The sequence below is a fragment of the Bufo bufo genome, chromosome 3 (genome assembly GCF_905171765.1).
Source record: "Bufo bufo chromosome 3, aBufBuf1.1, whole genome shotgun sequence".
Lineage (NCBI taxonomy): Eukaryota > Metazoa > Chordata > Amphibia > Anura > Bufonidae > Bufo > Bufo bufo.
Genome location: NC_053391.1, coordinates 456,272,033 through 456,288,881, shown reverse-complemented (window position 1 = coordinate 456,288,881; position 16,849 = coordinate 456,272,033).

Here is a 16,849-nt window from a genome sequence, read left to right as displayed (position 1 = left end):
AAAGTAATATTCACTCTACTCCTGATGATAAAAGATCCAAAAAAGGTTTTTCCTGCTCTGCCTAGCCCCAGCAGTTTAGCATGCTCAACCGTGCTGACAGAGTTCCCTTAATAATACTACCTCTCAAAAAGTCAATCTTCCAGACCTTTGCTATTCATTACTCTTGTTACTCAATCTCTCCAGCTTTTCCTATATAATTTCTACAGTGTGGAGGCTAAAACTGCACCCGATAGTTAATATGAGACCTTAAAATGTATTAACACATTAAATCAGTAGTTAATATTATGGGAACAATCCTTTACTCAGGATACACAATTGCCATTTGATATTTTGGACCTTTCATTTTCTGAAATAAGTGTATGGAATACTCAGTTATGCCACTTTGCACATTGTGGCCCAGATTTACTTATCCTGTAGATCAGGGATGCTCAACCTGCGGCCCTCCAGCTGTTGTAAAACTACAACTCCCACCATGCCCTTCTGTAGGCTGTCTGGGAATGATGGGAGTTGTAGTTTTGCAACAGCTGGAGGGCCGCAGGTTGAGCATGCCTGCTGTAGATGGTGTACGCTTAGACATGTTGTCTAGACCTGCACCAGATTTATCACAGGGACTCAGGCTGGAGGAGACGTCTGGTGCAGGGATAGACTACCTTGTCTAACTGTATAACCACTGTCTGTTGCTGTACATTGAGACATAATTTTACGCCAGAATTGGCACAAAACAATATGTGTTAGGCCATGTTCCTCTCCTGCCAAACCCACTCCTTCCTGCCAAGCCCCCTGATCATGCAAGGCAGAGAAAGAAATGTAGAAACTTAACTTGGCCGATTCTAGGTACAGAAACATTAGTAAATCTGGCGCTGTGAGTTTTTCCTTGTGTGAAGGTCAGACCATTAATTTTAGCATCATTATTTATTTGAAAGCGCCATTAATTCCATAGTCCTGTACATCAAGAGAGGGTTACATATACAGTCCCTGACAAAAGTCTTGTCGCTTCTCTATTTTGTAGAAACTCCTGCTATTAACCTGACTTTTAATTAATCAATTGGTGTTAGAAATAGCTCATATGAAAAGCTAAAGCCCTCCCAAATGATGTTTAATGCACTGAAATAAATTAGTTTCACTGAAAAAAGATTTATCATCTAATCAAGACAGAAGTTTTGTTGCCTATACAGAAATTGAACAACTTTACTGCAAATCCAAAAATATGTCAGCAAATTAAGTAGTGGTGCTGTGAGATCCAAATTTAATATCTTGTATGACTTCCATGAGCTTGAAGGACAGCATCCATGCGGTTTGGCAAGGATTCATACAATTTATTGATGAAGTCATCAGGAATAGCTAAGAAAACAGTCTTGCATGCCTCCCAGAGTTCATCAATATTCTTTGGTTTCGTCTTCCATGCTTCCTCTTTCATCTTACACCACATATGCTCAATGATGTTCATGTCTGGTGACTGGGCTGGCCAATCCTGGAGCCAGTGGCGTAGGGATCGCCATAGCAACCGCTATGGGGCCCGTCCGGACCGCATTCAGTTTTTTTTTTTTTCTTTTATTAACACACACAGGCAGTGACGTAACTACCGGGGAAGCAGCTGCTTCGGGACCCGACAGTTTATTTTCAAGTTAGTTAAATATCGATTCTTGTCTTAATGTTCAGGGCCCCTTCACAGCAGCAGTCTTAATGTTCAGGCCCCCTCGCTAATGTGATCTAATCTTACTGTATTCTAAAGTCTCCTGATGTGTCTGGGATTCGAACCCACAACCTCGAATGTATCAGTGGCAAAGCATTTACCCTGACAGCCATAAAGGAGGCGTTGCAACTGATTGAAAAAATATGAGACTTCTACTGTTATAGCATGCTAAGTGTACATTTATACACATGACAGCTGCCCCAACACACCCAGCACTGCTATATCTCTATATGACAGCTGTCCCAGCACACTCAGCTCTGCTATATCTGAGCAGCTATCATGTGTATAGATGTACACTTAGCCAGCTATAACAGTAGAAGTCTCATATTTTTGTCAGCAGCAAGGCATCTCTTATGGTCTTGTGGTTAGATGCTTTGCCTCTGATACAGAAGGTCGTGGGTTCGAATCCCAGCAGAAACTTTTCTGAAATACAAGCACTGACTCCATATATGAACATACAGGGCAGGACACAGGAAGAGGCTGCATCGCATCGCTGACATGGAGGTAAGTAGAAGTGTTTATTTATTTATTTTTAATACCCGACTGTTACTGCTATGGGGGGGAGCGGGGGGCACTTGATACTGGCACATGGGGGGGAGGGGGGTTGGCACCTGATACTGGCACATGGGGGGGGGGGAGAGGCACCTGATACTGTGGATGGCACTGTTTAGGGGAGAGGGATCTGTGGATGGCACTATTTAGGGGAGGGGGATCTGTGGATGACACTATTTAGGGGAGGGGGATCTGTGGATGGCACTGTTTAGGGGAGGGGGATCTGTGGCTGGCACTGTTTAGGGGAGAGGGATCTGTGTATGCCACTATTTAGGGGAGGGGGATCTGTGGATGGCACTATTTAGGGGAGGGGGATCTGTGGATGGCATTATTTAGGGGAGGGGGATCTGTGGATGGCACTATTTAGGGGAGGGGGATCTGTGGATGGCACTATTTAGGGGAGGGGGATCTGTGGATGGCACTATTTAGGGGAGGGGGATCTGTGGATGGCACTATTTAGGGGAGGGGGATCTGTGGATGGCACTATTTAGGGGAGGGGGATCTGTGGATGGCACTATTTAGGGGAGGGGGATCTGTGGATGGCACTATTTAGGGGAGGGGGATCTGTGGATGGCACTGTTTAGGGGAGGGGGATCTGTTGATGGCACTATTTAGGGGAGGGGGATCTGTTGATGGCACTATTTAGGGGAGGGGGATCTGTGGATGGCACAGGGGGGGGCCCATACATTTTTTTTGCTATGGGGCCCATGCATTTCTAGAGCCTGGAGCATCTAGATCTTCTGCGAACTTTGATGTGGAGATGGAAGTATGCGATGGAGCACCATCCTGCTGCAGAATTTGGCCTTTTTTATGGTTGGGAATATAAGAGGTAGCTAAGATTTCTTGGTATTTTAGACTATTGATGTTGCCTTCCACCCTGCAGATCCCTCGCACACCCCCATACTGGATGTAACCCCAGACCATGATTTTGCCTCCACCAAACTTCACTGTTTTCTGGGTAAATCTCGGCTCCATGCGGGTTTCAGTAGGTCTCCTGCAATATTTGCGGCGACTGTGGTGTAATTCAACAGAAGATTCATCTGAAAAATCCACCTTCTGCCACTTTTCCAGCGTCCATCTTTTTAGCAGGCTGTGGCCCTTGGCAAATGCCACACATTTTTTCAATTGTCTTTTGTTTAGTGCTGGCTTATGGGCACTGATTCGACCATGGAGGCCATTTCGAGACAGAATCCGACAAACTGTTCTGGTTGACACAGGGACTTCAGGTGACCAGGTCTCGTGGAGCTCTGCTGCAGTGGAAAATGGGCTGGCCTTGGATTTTGAAGCCAACAAACGGTCCTCTCGAGCAGTTGTCTTGCGGGGTTGGCCTGACCTGGCCTTGTCCAAAACGTCTTTGGTCTCTTCAAATCTTTTTTTTATGCTCTGAACTTGACGCTGAGACACATTGAAGGTGTCTGCCACATCAGCAGTGGATCTGGTCTTCAGCCTCTTGATAATCAACACTTTAGTCTCGGGGTGAATCTTAGGCATGTTCGCAGAGGTCTAGTTGCAGTTGATGTGAAGGTCTAGTGTACTGGGGTTCTTTTTATACACACCTAAGACCTAATTGATCCATTATTAGTCACAGGTGAAGCTCATATGACAAGGCGACAACACTTATGTCTTGGCAAAAATTGACTCAATGGGCCAGATTTATCATTAGCTCAGGTCAGAATAATGGAGTGAAAAAGTCCCAAACGCTAAAAATTTGCGACTTTTTTCTGCTCTGCACTATGCTCGCCAGTTTTCTGAAAGTGGGCATGTTTTCTTATGTAAATGAATCTCTAGACAGATTTACTATTGGCATTATTTAAAAAGTCGCAAAAAAGTCACAATTTCACTCCAGTGAGGACCATGCTTATCTTATGAGACTTTTTAATAGAACATGCGACTTTTTCATAAAAACGTGCGACTTTTTTGTAAAGATGTGCGACTTTTGTAAAGCTGCTAACTGACGGATAAACTCCTACCGTCAAACCACTTTTATTACAGTCTTAAAGGGCCGATCATAAATCTGACTTGGCTAAAACTGACTTTAGCCATATGTGAAAGTGGAGTGAGCTGTCAGTCATGATAAATCTGGCCCAATGGGCTTTACCAAGCTGTGAATATTAGAATACTTTTTGTCAGTTTTGTTTTGCACTGAAACATTATTACAAAAGCTGTTGGGATTAAAATGACCCATTTCATGTAACAAAATCTTGATTAGAAATATATTTTAGCCCACTTCAGGTCAATTTGTACACAAGCGACAAGACTTTTGTCAAGTACTGTACAATAAATATAAAAAAAAATACAAATACGATAAACCTGAAACTATTAGCAGACTGGTACAGGGGGGAAAGAGAAAGATGGTCAGTGAGGGTAAAAGCTGCTTATCTGGCCCATTGCAGGTGGTAGGCTTTCCTGAAGAGGTGGGTTTTCAGGTTGCTTTTGAAGGTTCGGATGTTGGAGGAGAGTCTGATGTACTGGGGTAGTGAGCTCCAGAGTATGGGACCTAGCAAGTTGCTAGGTAGGGCTGTTTCTGCTAACAATCTGCCAACTCTGATCTGAAAAGTATAGGTGAATAAGGCCTCATGCACACCTCCGTATTTTTGGTCTGCGTCCAAGCTGCATTTTTTTCATTCATTTCTATGGGTCAGCAAACCGGGAATAGGAAGTTCTAGTAAAGGGATTGAGAAAATTGCAGCATGCACACAGCCGGTATCTGTGTTTTGTGAATCTGTGGTGTTCAAAATGCAAAACACATTTATCAAACTGGTGTAAAGTAGAACTGGCTTAGTTGCCCATAGCAACCAATCAGATTCCACCTTTAATTTTTCACTGCTTCTTTGAAAAACGACAACTTATTAGGCCTACATTTAATAAGAGCTTCAGTATACATCTGGAGTGTGTTCTGGCCTGACCACTGCTGTACTGTATTTGTGCCCACATTTTGCCTTCAGTACAATTCAACACAGCCGCAGTCAGACAGGGACACACAGCATTATCGATCATTATAATGCCATTTGTTGGTGACACAGGAGCACTGTTCAGTCCAGGGAAATACTGTTGTCACACGAAACGTATTTCACAAACTAAGGTATTACTGTACCGACAACGCCCCCGTTGCTCCTAGAGGCTCATTTGCTTATATACAAACATAATTTTTCTCAGCAATGCAGGCACATATCAACATGGAAGCAACACAGATTCCTTCAGCTGCCAAGCGCACATGTAACGCTACTTTTACACTTGCGGCAGAGGAATCCAGCAGGCAGTTCTGTCGCCAGAACTGCCTGCCGGATCCAGCAAAACGTATGCCAACTGATTGCATTTTAAGACTGATCAGGATCCTGATCCGTCTTAAAAATGCATTGCAAAAACAGATCCGTTTGTCATATGGACAAACAGATCAGTTTCGATTTATTTTATTTTTTTATTATTATTTTTTTTCACATTTGATTCGGTCTGCGCCTGCGCAGACTGGAATGCCGGACCCGGCACTAATACATTGCTATGTAAAAAAAAAATGCCGGATCCAGCATTCCTGCGGTATTATCTCCGTCCTGAAAAGGCAAAAAGACTGAACTGAAAACATCTTGATGCATCCTGAACGGATTGCTCTCCATTCAGAATGCATGGGGATATACCTGATCAGTTCTTTTCCGGTATAGAGCCCCTAGGACGGAACTTAGCGCTAGAAAAGAAAAACGCAAGTGTGAAAGTACCCTAAATATGCTTGTGTGAAATTGGCATTAAAGGCACAAGGCTAGGCTGCCGAGATAGATGGCTGCGTGAGAGGTAAGCCCCTGCACCAAGCAACTGAAAAAACAGCTTATTCCCTGCCACATATCTGGAAACTCCTGACAACATGGGGAAGTCGAAAAGACAGCTATCCCAGCTAAACAGCAACAATCTAGAGCACTACTTCAAGCAGGACAGATCCAAAGATGGCGCCGAAGCAAATAGCAAGTCGGCCTCACAATCATTCCACCGCGGCATAACCCCAATGCTCCATCATAACCTCCAACACCAGAGGATATCAGATTATCTGCTGGGGTGCGGCCAGAAATCCAAGATGGCGCCCAAACACATCCGCCTGCAGACTCTCCCTCCGGTAGCCCACTGAAGCAAAAGCTGCAGCTGGGGCCCTCAAGCCCCCCTAAAGGTCAGTGCATCAGTCTGCACCCTTTCACAGTGTACTACAGACACTGACCCCTTCCAAAGCTATCCCACCTCCAACAAACCCTTTTCAGAGGACACTATAAAATGAATGCCCTCAAACCCTCCCTACATGTCGATATTGAAGGCCTGATTAACCCCATCTCAGCCATAGTGCAGGAAGTGGAAGATTTCCACATAGAAACAAAAATGGACGAATTTGCCGCCTCACAGAACTCTGTTATTGATGCACATAATGACATGGCGGATGAATTAGAGGCCATAAAGCTGAAGATGGCAGACTTTGAGTACCGGTCACGTCGCAATAATATTAAATTTAGGGGTATACTAGAGGAGGTCACCACGCAAGAGCTGCAGTCTTATCTGAAAGGACTGATGTCCACACTTCTCCCAGACTTGTCCTCCCAGGACATGATCATAGACAGGGCTCACATTCGGGCCCTGGTGTTCCGTGAGACACTCTAGCACGGATTCACTTTTTCCATATGAAAGATGCCTTGATGGCGGCTGCTAGACAAAAGAGAACTCTTCCCTCACCTTACCAAACTGTCAAGTTATTTGTAGATCTTTTAGTAGTAACCCTCCACCAGCGCTGTACACTATTACCCATTACAGCTGCCCTCCGTGACCACAGTGTCGCTTATTACCCTTTAAAGCTACTTGTCCACAGAAATGGACGAACTCACACAATTAAAACTTTCAAAGACGGAAAAGACTTGCTGCAATCCTGGCAAATTCCTTTGCCCACTCAGGATCCCAACAAATGTCCCCTGCTGCAACCCACGAAATCAGCATGGTAGACAGTGGGCCCACGCTAAGCTCATCATTCATCTTAGATGTTCTGTTTCTCCTCTGATAGACTTCTTCAGAGCCGACTTGCTGAAGCTTATAAGGACTACCTTTATCCCCATGCTCATCACTTTGAAGCAGTATGGACCTGGGACTTACACCAATGCTCCAGCGCCATGACATCCAGCTTTTCCTCAGAGTACTACACCTATAGGGATGGAATTCCCATCTTGTCTAATGGTGCAGACCCTCCACCAGTGGTCACCCTCCTTATGCCATACACTCTCGGCCTCTTCAGTGGACTCTCGCTCTATTGTGCCATAAGCGGTCTCTTGCCGTACTGGTTCTTTTTGTTTTTAAGTTACGGTTTACACACTGTTGAATTGTTCTTATGTTTATGCTCTCTAGATACCATTCATGCTCTCACAGGTACTAACCCATATTCTGTCCTCACTATTACTATGGGGCTTAAGATCATGTCTTTGAAGGCTAAGGGGCTCAATTGCCCTCAGAAAAGGTCCTACGTATGGAAAGAAGCACTGTCTTCCGGTACAGATGTTGTCTGCATTCAGGAGTCTCACCTGTTGCAAGCTGATGCTCCTAGAACGCAACACCACCTTCCTAATGTATTTCATTCCCCTTTAAGTAAGAAATCAAAAGGTGTCTTCATAGCTGTTAAGAATACAGTTGCCTTTATCCATATCGCCAGCAGAGCGGACCCTGGGGGCAGATACTTCATACTCGTATGTTCCCCTAATAACATCACTTACACTCTGGTCAACATCTATGTACCCAACGCATATCAACTGTCTTTCCTAGTAGGATTGGCCTCCTTCTTGCAGTCATATAGATATATGCTCTTATAGATATATGGAGAACACAACACAGCCAAAAGAGGGACTTTACTTTCTTTTCGCCTTCCCATCCGTCTTACTCCCGAATTTATGTTTATGGTGGACCACACTACATTGCACCATACTTCTTCCTCAGACATAGGCCTTATCCAGTGGTCTGACCAAGCTCTGGTCACCATTACTTTGAACGAGTTTCAATCCGACCCTGCCCCTATCTGGAGAAACAATACATTTTTATTCAGAAACCTTAAGCCCATTGACAAACTCTCTAATGGGGTGAGAGAGTACTTCCATTTTAATACGGGCTCAGTTTCGGACCCTTATATTGTTTGGCAGGCCCATAAGGCTTATATATGGGGCTCCCTAATCAAACTAGGTCACCGGGAGAAAAAACTCTGAAAAAAAGATTTCACAGATATTAGATAAGATATCCCACCTAGAAAAGGCCAATAAGAAATACCCGACAGCCCAACGATCTGGGCACCAGACGGAGATGGCTGCAGCCGGGCACCCTGTATGAAGCGACGTCCCCTTGGACACCTTAGGTAGGTGACTGACAGGTTCTAAAAACCTGTTTTATGTGCTAATAGAGCCACAAGCACATTTAATAAGGACAGTTCCGGATTCAGGGTATTAGTAGGGACCTGGCCATATGTTTAGGTTATAGGCCTCAAATGTCATGTCATGGTGAGGTGTCATTAAAGAGCTTACATTGTGGCGCAATGTATGTTTTAGGCTTCCTGCTGCCAATGCCATATTTACTTTGTAAGGCACTACCTCACTCATATGAAAGCCCTGTATGTATTGTAAAGTAATCTGACCCTGGATAAAGCACAGTGTAATAGTGGATTTTATGGGGCTATTATAAATCTGAATAAAAGTAAATTTAATAGTATATAATTATGAACCTTGCTCAACAGATTCAATGCCTGCTACTAGTGCTAGGTTATTTTGTGACTGCTTGGTTTTACGTCAATAGGTTATGCAAACTAGTGTGAAGAATAGCACATACATCCAAAAAGGTCACCTGATAGCAGAATTCACATACAGTGGGAATAGACCGGTATTTAGCACTGCTTCCCCAAAATTCAATACAGATGTAATATTGAAAGAAGCATTGCACTACCCACCATACACTGGTCTCTACTTTCTAGCTCATAGACCACCGCTTGTAACATCTGCCATGTTCAAGGGCATTAAACAATGTTTAAATCTGACTGTTTGCTTAAAAGCAGGCAACTCAGCAATCAGATATCTCTATATGACTGCCACGCCGTCCATACACGTGCTGCAGGGACAACCCCAATCTGATGGTTTTTAGTCAAAGACATTTCTTCAACAAATCTGCCATGTGTGAATGTATCCTGAAGGTCTAATTGGAATGACAAATAAATATAGGGCACAAAAAGCACTGGAGCTGGACAGTCTTTGGCCTTGTAGGGTCGATTCTGCTGATTAAAATGATACCTGTTACCTGAAAGTCAGTTGCAGCATTCCCAAGAAAAAAAAAGACTTTTAGGCCTCATGTGGATCCGCAAAATACAGTTGACGTCTGTGTTGCATGTGTTGTTTTTTTTTGTGCGGACCCATTGAGTTCAGTGGGTCCATGGTCTGCATTTTATGGCCAAGTATAGGACATGTTCTATCCATTTGAGGAACGGACATACGGATATGGAAGGTTCACAGATGATCAGTGTGTTTTCTGCATTCATTTTTATGGGGCCTTAAAAAATGCGGCCAGCACACAGATGTCATCCGTGTGCCTTCCGATCCGCATCTGAGCGGCCATGCCACAAATTATTGAACATGGACTATTCTTGTCCGTTTGGCACGCAAGAACAGACGTTTGTATAATGGAAGCAGAGAAAAGTGTGGGATGCACACAGCAGGTATCCGTATTTTGGGGATTCACAGTTTGCGAACTGCAAAACGGATACATTTGTGTGCATGAGGCCTTGTTAAAGGGGTTATCCCATGATTAATGTAACAAATGAAAATCAGACAGCATATAGTAAATAATAATCTCTTTCTAACAAAGCTAGAACCAGCCCTGTACCTCATGTGGATCCAGAGATTTTCCCATTCATTGCTCCTATTGCTCTGCTAGATTTATATAAGGCTGGCAGCTTAAGGGGAGTGTCCTTTCTCAGGGGGCGTGTCTTTCTTCTGTAGCTCTCTCCCTATCACATGCACAGGAGGCAGTTGAAAGATGAAATTGAGCATGTGCAGCCTTCTCAGTAAGTAGGACAAAGAAAAAAGAAACAGCAGGTGGCGCTATACAGATACATTTTATTGAATAACTCAGTATCTATACTAAATATTTAATGACATACAATTACAAAAGTATTTAGATCTAGGTGCTGGTTTGAAAACTGTAGAATATTTTTCATGGGACTACCCCTTTAAGTCAGATTGCATACAACTAGGGATGAGCGAATTTCATATTTTGAAGTTCATGTGCGGGTTTGTGTCGTGGTCTTTACTGAATTGCATTATGGATTCCGTTACAACGGACCATAACTGAATGCCTTTGGAGGCATTCCATCATAATAGAAGTCTATGGCCTGCATAACGGATTCGTCCAATTTTTGTTATGCTGGAGTCCTCTCCTGCACAACGGAAACCGGACGGATCCATTATGCAGGCCATAGACTTCTATTATGATGGAATGAATGACGGAATGCCTCTTCAGTAAATACCACAACACGAACCCGCACTCGAACTTCAAAATATGAAATTCGCTCATCCCTACACATAACGTAAGTCAATAGACAGTCCAAACCCTGGACTGCCCTGAAAGATTGAGTGGAACCTTCTTTTTCTCACTCATGCAGCCTTGCACTTTTCTACTCCTTTTTTGCTGGCGTATTTCTGCACTTTTGTTTTATTAGTAGCATATTTTGAACCTGCATTTCTTGTTGTGCTTCTTTTCCGACAATAACACCAGCTACTGTATATATGTTAGTGGAACATCTATCGGAAGCATGAACGCAGGACACTCACGTATGCTACTGCTGTTTTTGCTTATTAGGTGGCTTTTTTTTGTTTCTCTGGATTCTTTTAAAAAACACAGCATGCTGAAGCTCTTGGACTTGTCTCAGGCGTTTTGACTTCACCTAATCAATAGGGAAAAAGGGCATGAAGTAAATGCTAGTGGACAAATATGCTGTTAACAAGAAATAAAGAAACACAGGTGGCCAAAAAAGTAGGTTTTTCACAAGTAGATTTTTGCTGGCGTTTTCTGCACTTGTATGTGTTAAAGGCCTCATGCACACAACCGTAAGCGGATCCTCAAAACACGGATGACATCCATGTGACGTCCGTGTTGCATCCATTTTTTTTGTCAATGGGTCCATTGTCCGCATTTTGCGGCCAAGAATAGGACATGCTTTACCCTTTTGTGGAATGGACACACGGATGCGGACAGCATACGGATGACATCTATGTGCGGTCTGTTTTTTATTTTGTGAACCCATACTTAAAATGCTGATTGGACATGGACACAAAATACGGTTGTGCGCATGAGGTGGCATTTTTTTGCATCTGTGTTTTTCAGCTGTAAAAATGTCAGATGAACATTTATGAGAAATATGAAATGCAGGACACACAAGCCTTTTTTTTTTTGCTACTGGTGTTTTTGTTAATTAGGTAGCATTTTATGTCTTTCTGGCTTCTTTTCAAAAACGCGGCATGCTGTAGCTTTTTGGGTTTTTTTCAGGTGTTTTCACATCACCTTCTCTGTAGGGGAAAAACACAATGGGGGTTATTTATCAAAGACGGGCTTTTCTTCGAGAGCCCCTGCGCTGCCAGGGGATGTGCCTAATTTATGACAAGGTGCAGGTCTCATCATAAATTAGGCACACCTCTGGAAGTACGTGCGCTCGGAGTATCTTCATGGGACTGGAGTAGTCTTTCATCAACATTTACACCTCCCAAGTGGCAATCATGGCACAAAAACGTCCATGTGACAATCGTTTAAAAAGTCACAAAACGGGGACTGTTTTACGCCAAAAACTGGCATAGCACAATGACCCGCACTGTTTGCAAAAAACATTTGAATAAAAACGCCACAAACAATGCGGCAAAAAGGACGCCACACAGCTTAATATCTTCACACATGAATTTGCAGACTGTGCCTTGCAGAAGTGGTGCTAGCTACTTTTCCCTTAAGAAATTGGAGGAAATGAAGTTTATATTTTTTTCTCATGAGATAGATTCAGAACAGGAACGAGCAACCGGATACCATATGATTAAAACCATCTACTGACAACCGCTAAAAGAAAAAAAAAAAAAGTAAAAGTACATGTACATTTTCATATGCTGCCAAACGGCATGCTGCGCTATTCACCTTTAAAAACAAAAAAGCATGGATTTAAAAGGGTATGCCGATTTCCGACATTAGTGGCATCGTTAGGATATGCCATCAGTGTCAGGTGGGTGCGGGTCCCATCTCTAGGACCCTGCTCCTATCTCCAGAACGGGGCCTCAGAAGTGAAGAAAAGCACAACACAAGCCCGGCCACCTCTTCATTCACCGCTACGGGACTGCCAGAGATAGCTGAGCGCTGGCTCCCATAGCGTTGGACGTAGGGTGGCCGTACATGTCTGGCTCCTCTCTGTTCACTTCAAGGGTCCCATTCTGGAGATAGGAGCAGGTCCCAGAGGTGGGACCTGCATCTATCTGATATTGATGACATATCCTAGCTTAATGTCATTAATAGTGGAGATGGGAATACCCCTGTAAGCCTGCTTTTTCACCTGACCTGTATAGTTCTTATCTCGTCTAGTTTAATGGTTAATGTTCAAAAGTTTCCCTCCTTTTTTTTTTTTTTTTGCTGGGTCTCACATAAACTGGAACGTTTATGTGAGACCCACATGGGTCGTTCACATGGGCTTTTATAGCGAAATTTTGTCACGGCCTGCGATGAAATTTGCCCAAAGCCCAACGGTGACAGCCTTTCTGCCTCCCATACATCTCAATTGGAGGCAGCAGTGAGGATCTCTATTGAGATGTACGAGAGGCAGAAAGGATGCGGCCACCAGCAGGTTTTCGGCTGTAAAAGCCAGTTTGAATGTCCCCTTACAAAGCTCTCCTAAGGCTTCTTTCACATGATGATACGGAATGTGTCAGAGTCTGTTCAGTGGGAATTTTTTTTTATTTTGCAAGCAAATTGAGTCAGTTTTGAATCTGCAGTTGTGTTCAGGGTTTCATTTTTTTCCATTCGGAATGTATCCATTTGTCATCCGTTTTTCATGCGTGTGAAAAAACTGAAGAATAACACACAGCATTTCCCATAAACCAGAAAAACAGACAGCAGGACGCTTGCCGGCTCCCTCACTGCGCCTATTATGTTGCAGTGAGGAAGCCGGTGAGCGTCCTTCCCTCACCGCACCTGCGCTGAATACTGAACGGTGCGGCGTGAGATTTCAGGGCCGGCAGGAGGAGACCAACGCTGGCCTGGCCCTGTCAATCAGTAGAAGGGAGTGGAAAGAGGTGGGTGAATGGTGCCTCTAGGAGCAGGTGCAATGCCCCAGCCCCCCCCCCCCCCGCTCCTAGAGGCTAATTAGCATATAATAAAAGTTATAATTGCACAAAAACGGGGGCACACGGAAACAAAAGAATAGCAGAGTTAAATTCAGGTGACATTTGCACATGTATAACGTCAGCCTGTTTAATAGTGAAAAGTGTGGTGACAGAAACCCTTTAACAGGTACCTTCACACAACACCAGACTGCCATAGTAACCAATATGAACCCCAAAATTAAGTAGTGGGGACTGGTATTGCCACAGCTATTGACTACAGCATCTTGTCGGGGATATAAAGCAAATGCTTTATATAAAAAAAATAGGATCAAAGGAAAAATTTCAAAGGAAGTTGGTCCTCGAGGTGGACATATAAAACACCTCAAAAAGAGATTGTTAATTTAACAATCAGTAAATAAGGTACAAGCGTCTATGCAAAAATATTAATGATTTATTATACAATAACACAGTGATATGCAGTACCCAAGACCAACGTATACACAATACAGACATAAAACAGACATAAAAATGTAATACAACCATCTCGATGACAATTATGAGAAATGTATTAGATGATAATATGCAATAAACTTAACAGTGATAAGGACAGATACGAACCCTTGCTCTGCACAAACTTATGACAAATCTCGGATATCCAGGTAGTATTGCAACACAACTTATAAATTATCTAGCCTGATATGGCTATGGAATGAATATTCCAATCAGAGATACCCTCTGATATCAATATTAGGTCTCTTATTCAGTAATATGCATCTTTACTGCATAGCGATAATATTAATGTAGTACATCTAACATACACATCCGCAATAAAGCGGGATTTTCCTAAATATCAAGCTAATTAGTTTGTATCAACACTACATGGAATAAAGTTATACGTTACCCAAGAATGCAGATGATATGCAGAGTCTAAGGGAAGTCAGCTCTAAGATCTGTTCTCATCCATCGGGATTTTCTCCTGGGGTGTGCTTCCTTTCTTTGTTTCTCAGTGTTTCTGTGTCATCTGTTGCTCCCTGTTGTTCTTTCCTGTTGCTGTTTTTTCTTTCCCTCATGTGTGTGTTTATAATCACAAACTTATCAGTTAGACACACCTTCCTAGCTTGGAGTTTTCAAATCATTGTCGGCTAGGCGTGTACATCTGATAATGACGGTGATGTCATTGTATTACCCAAAATGCATTTCTACTGTTGGTTTAATGTTACTCATTTACCCCTAGGTGACACTATTACCTAAGCTATTAGTATCATTCTAGTAAGGGTTAAATATCCAAGTTTGACTTACTCACATTCTATACACATGACATATGGAACCTTAAATCAGAGCTCCAGGGATTAATTTTGACACAAAAACCCACTAAAACACAGACGTTTGGGAACCATTTAGACTTTTCCCACTCTTAATTTATGTTACAGATAATAATATAATGAACCTTGTTCTCTCACAGACATATCTGTGCCTCCTCTGCTACTCCAATGGGTGATTGGTGGTTAGTTAAAATAACACTTCTTTCCCTAAACAGAGACTTATTAACAAGGTTTATACTTTAAACTTTAAAAATAGTTCCTAGTGAGAAATATATATATGATAACAGATACATAAATGTCCTTAATAATATGTAACAATATAAAACGATACATAGGTCTTATTGATTTTCTTATACAAACAAAACTAAGGTTAATTATATGTATATATAGATATTACAGATTTTCTGCTTCATTAATAGATACCAAACTGTAGAGGTAATTAGCACCAGCTGCGTCTAAAAAATATTATCTCAGCCATAAATCCATAAGGAGAAAAGAATGCCTCTTCTCAGACTGGTATATCCATGAGAAGAAATTTTATGAACAGTGTCCTTTCCATGAACTCTTTCTGCCTACTTTAAAATACATAACATATAACAATATGGCCTCTTATAGGTCTAATCAAATCCACTATAATTAGGAAATTTAGATATAATGTTATATACCTATGAAAATGCACAACAATCTGAGGGGTTAAATGACCTAGATAGGAAATAGGCAAGCATCATCATCACTTATTACAGACATTATCATTCCTTCCTGTCCCCAGTAAAGCTCACAATCTAAATTCCTTATCAGTATGGCTTTAGAGTGTGGGAAGAGACCAGAGTACCTAGAGGAGATCCAAACAAACACGGGGAGAACATACAAACTCCATGCAGATGTTGCCCTTGGTCAAATTTAAACCTACAACCCCAGAGCTGCAAGCAGGGGTGGATTGGCCATAGACCCCAGAGGGAAATTTGCCGGTGGGCCAATGCCTAGGAGGGCCACCCAAGTCCTCCTCATGGCCGCCAGCCGGGTACATAATGATCCGATTCTCTCTTACATACTTGGCCAGCAGTGGTAGGTGCCATCCTGAATTGAACAGTATTGATGTCCTCAGGACAGTGATACAGTTGAATACTGTGGCGCAGGTGGCAGTATTGTGCTGCACTATGGTATTTGTCCCTGCCTACATATGCTTTCCCTGCCTAATTATATTACCACGCCTTCTGTCAATATGGACCTGCCTGCAACAAACTACTTTTACATTTATATATTTTTTTTTTTACCAGGGACACTTAGTTCCCAGTCCACCCCTGGGTGCAAGGCAGCAGTGTTAACCACTGAGCCACCATGTTGCTATTCGTATGCATCAATTTTACCATTCTTCAGTCTTTCTCCACTTTGAGTCTGCCTTCAAAAGTGCTAGATTTTGTTGCAGAAAAGTTCTGGGCCTGTAAAAAATTTCAATGAATGGGGATGTTTTGGGGGGGGAAGCACGTGGATTTCTGCACATCCCATTCAGATGAATGGAATTGATTTTCAGGCGAGAAAGTCACCTGACAATCTTACTGTGTGAATGCACCCTGATAATTAAGTGGCTTTGGCTGTGTTCACATATGGACCCTAAGTCCAATAGTCTTTTTTGGCGGAGGAACAGACTACCGGAGTTTACCATATCCAGCATAGCTGGACACGGCTGTGCATCACCAGATCACCACTGACTACAAAATGGGATCCGTCCACTTTCCAGAATGCAGGCTTTTGGCTGGGCAAAAAATACTGCATGCAGTAATTTTTTGTCTGTTCAGGAGCCAGCATTTATGTCGGAGAGCAGATGGATCCCATTATTGTCAGTTGGATCCAGTGGTACGCGGCCGTGTCTGGCTACGACAGATACGGTAAACTCCAGTAGTCTGTTCCTCCACCAGAATAGACTACTGGACTTTGGGCTCATATATGAACGT